Source organism: Nelumbo nucifera, chromosome 5, assembly GCF_055504915.1.
Source record: "Nelumbo nucifera cultivar China Antique chromosome 5, China Antique-T2T, whole genome shotgun sequence".
NCBI lineage: Eukaryota > Viridiplantae > Streptophyta > Magnoliopsida > Proteales > Nelumbonaceae > Nelumbo > Nelumbo nucifera.
Window position 1 is genome coordinate 19,816,534 of NC_142653.1, and position 7,357 is coordinate 19,823,890.

The 7,357-nt window shown below is 44.8% G+C and overlaps 1 non-coding gene across 1 annotated transcript; it reads right to left on the reverse strand.

The window, feature by feature from the left end:
* Nucleotides 1-1,958: 1,958 nt before the first annotated feature.
* Nucleotides 1,959-2,030, reverse strand: TRNAD-GUC (transfer RNA aspartic acid (anticodon GUC)). The gene has a single exon. It is a non-coding gene; the product is annotated as a tRNA-Asp (tRNA).
* Between the last annotated feature and the right edge of the window lie 5,327 nt (nucleotides 2,031-7,357).

Genomic DNA, 7,357 nt, shown 5'->3' on the forward strand with positions numbered 1-7,357 from the left:
TAATTAGATTGGACCGGACCTTGTTTGTCTGTAATAAATTTATATTGGATTTAGTTGGATTATGCCAATATCCGGTCCATTGATATAAGATAAGAATATAGGTGTCAATGGACCGGGTTTGAGTTGAAACCAATCTAAATTAAAATGAATTTGAACAAATTGGACAATCTGAACATTGAATTGGGCCGGTCCAAAATGGTCCAAATTATTCATTGGATTGAATTGGACCTAGTCCATTTGTACTCACATTGGACTAGATCAGATTGGACCAAATCCAATCCAAACGACACCCCTATAATGTTGAACACCCCTACTCGAGATAGGGGAAACTAGGAGAGAGATATTTTACAAGATGATAAAATAGACCCAACCTAGTTAGGTTGGGAAATTGCTTAACTGCAACCCACCAGAAATACTTGAAAACCGACCAATTCAAGTCGAATTGGGTTGTGTTGGTCGATTTCACCAGTTTGATTAACAACTTAGCTGAAATTAATTATTGTTATTTTTTGTATTATAAAAATTTATTAAAATAGTATATAAAATATAACTAATTATTAATTATTTAAAATGTTAAAATATAAAAACAATTGTCTACTCTTATGAGCTTTTATTGTTTAGCTTTCTGTTAACAAAGCCTGTGCACCGCACAAACTAGGGCATTTTAGGCTTTAGGCTTAGGGATGACAATTTCTACCCTCCGTGGTGGGTATCCACCAATACCCACCTTGATAGGGTGCTTTTTTTTTTTGAAGGATGGGTTTTGGGGCAAGTTAGGTTTTGGTGTTCTACAACACATGTAATGAGTAGGGTACGGTATTAGGGGCTAAACCCAACCCCCTTAACCTGCAAATCGTTGGAAAGCATATAAATTTTATGTTCTAGGTGTTAAATTTAATATTATTTTGAATTAGATGTAAAGGATAATTGATAGTTTATGTGTTTTTTTACATCTTAATCAAATAATTGGAAAATTTGTTGTTTATTTATATTATTTTACTTATTTATTGCTTTTATATAACAAGAAATAATAAAAAATTAGATGCGGGTTTTTTGTTGCCATCCCTACTTGGGGTAGGCTCGGACATATTGAGCTTTGTAGCTCAATTTCTAAATAGAATAAGTTGGTAATTATATATATATAATTAAATTGCATCGGATCAATACCCGAGGCCTCAAACCCACCCTATGCAAAAGCTTTGATTGAATTGAGTCGGGCTTGAATTGGATACACCCAACTTGCACCCCTAGCTCTATTGCCTGAAATTGTATCAACAAAGCCCGTGCATCGCATAGGTCCCTGCTAGTTTATACTATTATTACATAAATTTGTTATTAATTTTGTGAAATATTAAATTATTATTAATTTGAATATTATGAAATACATTATAATTATTTTTTACTTTTTACAATTTTTTAAAAATTTCTTACATAATTTCGTATTTTAACTATTTAAAATTTAGTTGTCTTAAAAGTTTTGCTATTTAAAATATTTAGTTATTTAAATATTTAAAATTTGTGTTATTTTATTTTTATTTATTTTAAAGTGATTACATAATATTAAATAATTTTATTTATGATATTTAGTTATTGAAATATTTAAACAATATTTTATTTTTTTAATGTTAAATTTTTTATTAAATTGAATAATCCATAAAATTATAATTTATATTGTTAGTATATAATTTTGTAATAAATTTTATAAAAATATAAAATTATTAATAATATAAATATTAGTAAAATTATTAATAATATAAATATAAATATTAATATTAATAGTATTTATTAAATTTTATATAAATATAAAATTACTTATTAAGGAATGTCACACGTCACTCCCAATGAATGGTACGATCTGCGTGTGAGGAGCAGATCCGGTCTCGATCTACTCACCCTCAAAAAGAATTCTTGATGATCTTTCTATGATTTTCAGATTTTTTTAATACCAAAAAATGAAACGCCGTTGCCGGGGATCGAACCCGGGTCACCCGCGTGACAGGCGGGAATACTCACCACTATACTACAACGACAGCGTGAACAAGTGTTCGAGTTTCTTCTTAAAATTATTTTCCACCGACTTGCGCCCAAAATCGTACGCACGATTAAATAAACGCCGCGTGGACACGCATGCGTCTCGCCTCGTGCTGAGCTAATGGGACGGCCATTAGTTCGTCCCGTTAATTACCATTTCCCTCTTTCGACTTTCGAGTTTGAATCCCAGTTTCACTCCTCCTATCCAGTATCGACCTCCCCTCTGAAACTCAGACCTCCCCATCTCCTCCCCCGTCGGATCTTGTCGAGAAATCCGATGCCGACGATCGTTCCGGCAGATACACCAGAAATAATTATTCCCGGTCCCTCTCATCTCAGATATTCTCGAATCTGTTTTTGTCAGTTTTTTAATTTGTTTCTTTTTTTCGCAATAGAAAAAACACAGAATGAAAAAATCACCAGCAGATATTCTCGAATCTATTTTCTCTTCCTCTTGCAATACCCCACTCTAAATTCACTGATTTGAGTTTGACCATGGAATGCCTCCGACTGGGCTGATAAGCCTCAAAATGCAGTTTGGACTTTGGAGGTTAAGTAGATCCATAATTCCATATACATTCTACACCCCCTCCCAAAATTTGAAAATGGCTGGGGACCAACAGTGGGTAATGGCCTTCATGATTTCTTGTTCAACTCTGTTCCTTGGTCAGTCATCACCCATCCCTGATACAGATATAAACAATAAACAATTTTTTCTTCTCGGGTTGCTGGCATGGATTTCTAAAGCTGAACGTAAAATCCCTTAATCTTAATTTTGTTAGCTTTTGATACAAAAAAGAAAAACAAAAGAAGAGGAAGTAATGCAAGCAAGGTTAATTGTGAGAATGCCCCAAAATTCACATCAAACACACAATAAGTCAGCAGTATGGGAGAAATTCCTTGTTTTCCCTTGCCCTTCTTTGTGAGTTGACCCTATGGTGGCGAACTGAGGGGGGGTGATTTGTTCAAAAGACCATCCGAACTCTCCTCATTCTTTTCTTGATCGGAAAACTGGATGTTTTATTCCAATTCGTGGCTCCTTAAATAGGAGATTGCAAAAGTAAATTCATAATTAAACTCAAACTACTAATTATCTACTCCTAATGGTAACACAATTCTTACTTATGATAGGGATAAGGATAAGATAAGATAAAGGATAAGAGATAAGGAAGGCTGGAGGCGAGTTATCTTAACATGTCCAGATAAGGGTGGGCCCACCCCTATGAGTTGTCGTGTGGGCCCCGCCCTACTGCTGCTGCCAGGTGTGTGCGCGCGGCTTGTGGTGCCGCCGCCGCGCGGTGCGCGTTGCGTGTGGTGCCGCTGCCGCGCGGTGCGCGCGCGTTGCTCATGGTGCCGCTGTCGTGCAGTGTCGGTCATGCGCGCGGTGCTGCCTTTGCTGCTGTCGTGTGGTGCAGGTGCTCATAACATCACTCCCCTCCTGGACTACGAGCTTGTCCTCAAGCTCGAGGTCTGGATAGGCGTTGTGGAGATCGGACCAGGGGATCCAGGTGGCCTCTGCTGAAGGTAGTCCTTCCCATTCTACTAAAACCTCGAAGGTGCCCTGATTGATGCGTGACCGGACAAGAGCTCTAGGATGGAGAGTGGGTCTACCGTCCTTGAGAGGGGGTAGAGGAGGCATTTGCATTGGGGGAGTCCTTGTAAAAGGCTTTAGTAGTGACACATGGAAGACGTCATGGATTTTGCTGTGCTATGGCAGTTCAAGTTGATAGGCAACCTGCCCGATCTGTTGAAGGACCTTGAAGGGCCCGTAAAACCTTGGGGTCAGCTTTTGGGGGACCGTCGCCTAAGGGAGAGCTGCCGGTAGGGCTGGAGCTCTAGGATGGAGAGTGGGTCTACTGTCCTGGCTGGAAGGTGATCTCGCGGCGGTGCTGATTGTAGACTGTCTTCATTCGTGCCTGTGCCTGCTGCAAACGTGAGGAGACTTCAGCCAGTAGGGCATCGCGGTCTTGGAGGTTGCGGTCTACTTCTTCCAACCGTGTTGATCCCGGTTCGTAGGAGAGAAGACGAGGAGGGTCTCGCCCATACACCACGCGGAAGGGAGTCATGCCAAGGGACGAGTGGTAGGATGTGTTATAGCAGTATTCGGCCCAAGGAAGGTAGTCCACCCAGCGTCGTGGTTGGTCCCCTACGAAACAACGGAGGTACATTTCTATGGTGCGATTGACAACCTCCGTTTGCCCGTCCGTCTGTGGGTGATAGGCGGAGGAAAAGGCTAGGGTCGTGCCCTGTAATCTGAATAGCTCCTTTCAAAAGGTGTTGGTGAAGACTGCATCTCTGTCACTGACGATGGACTCGGGCAGCCCATGTAGGCAGAAGATGTGTGTGAAAAAGGTGTGGGCCACAGAAACTGCGATGTAGGGGTGGGACAATGGAATGAAATGAGCATATTTGGAGAAGCGGTCCACCACTACGAATAAGATGGATTTCCCACCGACTTTAGGCAAGCCTTCAACGAAGTCGATAGAGATATCGGCCCAGATCTGCGTTGGGAGTGAAAGAGGCTGTAGGAGTCCTGCTGGGTGTAAGTTCTCCCACTTTTGTTGCGGACATACAGAACAGTTCTGGATGAAATCCCTAACCGAGCCTCGCATACCATGCCAATGAAAATCTGCACGGACGCGGTGTAGTGTCTTCTTAACCCCTTCATGGGTGGCATTATGGATGCTGGCGAGGATGTCTGGAATCAAGGGGCAATCGGTTGGGAGACATACCCTTCCTTTGTACAACACAAATCCCTCATGGATGGCCTAGTTCGGTTTGGTCGTGCCAGACCGCAATTCTTGTACCAGGTCTTTCCATGTTGGTGATTGGGGCAACACGCTCCTTAGGTCCTCCAGTAGGGTCACTCGGGGTTGGGAAACCGCGCAGAGGTGTGCCGTGTCCTCTTCACGCCTGGACAGCGCATCAGCGGCTCGGTTGGAGACTCCCGCCTTGTGGTCTATGCGGAAGTCAAACCCTAGCAGTTTGCTTGCCCAGTGCTGTTGGGGTGGAGTAGTAAGCCGTTGCTCTAGAAGGTACTTGAGGCTGTAGTGATCTGTCTTGACAACGAAGGGCCTGCCCCACAAATACGGCCTCCAGTGCTGGACGGCCTTGGCCAGTTCGATCAATTCCCGAACATAGGCCAGTAGCTTGAGGTGCCGATCTTCTAGTTTGCGACTGAAGAAGGCTATGGGGTGCTCTTGCTGTTGTAGCACTGCGTCGATGCCTATGCCAGACACATCACACTCCACCGTAAATTCTTGATCAAAGTTTGGTAGTTGCAGCACGGGGGTAGTGGAGAGTGCGTCCCTTAGATTTGTGAAGGCGGTGTTAGCTGCTTCATCCCATTGAAATGCATTATTCTTCAACATCTTGGTTAATGGGGCTGCCAGGAGTCCATAGTCCCTTACAAACTTGCAGTAGTAACCCGTGAGCCCCAAGAACCCACGGAGAGCCCTAATGGTATGAGGCTTGGGCCATTCCCGAATGGCTTGAATCTCAGAATTATCTACCGAGATTCCTTTCCTGTTGACTATATGGCCTAGGTAAAGGACCTGCGGCTCTCCAAAGGAGCACTTGGTTCGTTTTAGGAAGAGCTTGTGCTGTCGTAGCAGCTCCAGAACTGTCCTTAGGTGACAAACGTGCTCGACCCACGACGTACTGTAAATTAAGATGTCGTCGAAAAATACTAGGACAAACCTGCGGAGGTGGGGCCAGAATACCTCATTCATCAGGGCCTGAAATGTAGATGGGGCATTGGTGAGACCAAAAGGCATGACCAGGAATTCAAAGTGGTCGTGATGTGTTTGGAAGGCCGTTTTCTCCACATCTTTACGGGCCATTCGGACCTGGAAGTAGCCTGACCTGAGATCCAGCTTAGAAAAGTACTAAGACCCATGGAGCTCATCTAGCAATTCGTCTACCACCGGAATCGGGAATTTGTCCTTGACGGTTCTATTGTTGAGCTCCCTATAGTCTACATAAAATCTCCAGGTGCCGTCTTGCTTTGGCACCAACAAGACTGGTGAAGAGAATGGAGAGCGGTTGGGGCGTATGATTCCCTGTTCTAGCATCTCTGTACACTGCCTCTCTATCTCGTCCTTCTGTAGGTGCGAGTAGCAGTACGGCCTCACGACAACGGGTCCTGCCCCTGGTACTAAGGGAATCCGGTGGTCACACGACCAGACAGGTGGAAGGCCCTTGGGTTCTGAGAACACGTCCAAAAAGTTGGCAAGAAGCCTCTCCATCTCTGTAGTGTGCAAGGCGTCGCCATGGAGAGTATGCACCTGCAGATTTTTTGCTCTCATCTTGGTCCCTTTCCAGGTGACCTGTTTCCCGTGTAAGTTAAACGTCATGGTCAAGGCACTGAAATCCCATAGGATAGGGCTGAGGGTGATGAGCCACTTAATTCCCAACACTATGTCGAACTCGTCTAGGGTCAGTACAAATAGGTCTGCGAGGAATGGTTCAGAATCCACTTGGATTTGGACGCTTCGGCAGATCCCTGGACTGTGTACTCTCTCTCCATTTGCTACAGCCACCTGGAGTCGCGGTTTGTCTTCCATTGGTAACTTCAGTTGGAGCGCAACCTGCTTGCTGATGAAGTTGTGGGTGCTCCCTGAGTCAACCAGAATCCGTACCTGTTTTCCTGCCAATTGGGCCTGCAACTGCATGGTTTGGGAGCTTTGGATTCCAGTGATGGCATGGAGGGAGATCTCGGGTTCTAGTGCCGCCTGTTCCTCTTCTTCCTCCTCTAGCTCGTCTACTAGAAGGTAGAATAGTCGCTTGCAACGGTGGTTAGCTGAGTACAACTCATCACAGTTGAAGCATTGGCCCTTGGCTCGGCGCTCGGCCGTCTCGGCCCTGGATAAGCGTCTGATGGGAGGCGCTGTCATGCTGCTCCCCATGCTAGTTGCAGATCGGGTAGTGTTGCTGGTGAAGGGGCGTTGTTCCCGATTGGCAGCCATCGACGGCCCTCCTGTAGTATACCTTGGGTTCGTCCAAGTCGTTGCGGGACGCCCCATGCTAGACGGCCCTCGGCTGATCTGCAGCTTGCGCTCGAAGGCTCGGGCCAGATTCATTGCTGTGACTAAGTTGGGTGGGCTCTGCATCTCCACATCAACTCTCAGAGATTCAGATAGGCCGGTTGTAAACATATCCACCTGTTGGTCTGGCCGAACTGAAGAGGCTATGGCGAGAAGGGTCTGAAACTGCCGTTGATACTCCACGACAGTACTGGTATGCTTGAGGTTAATGAGCTCCCCCAAGGGGTTGCTTGTTAGTGGGGGTCCGAACCGAAGGAGGCAATACGATTTGAACTGGTCCC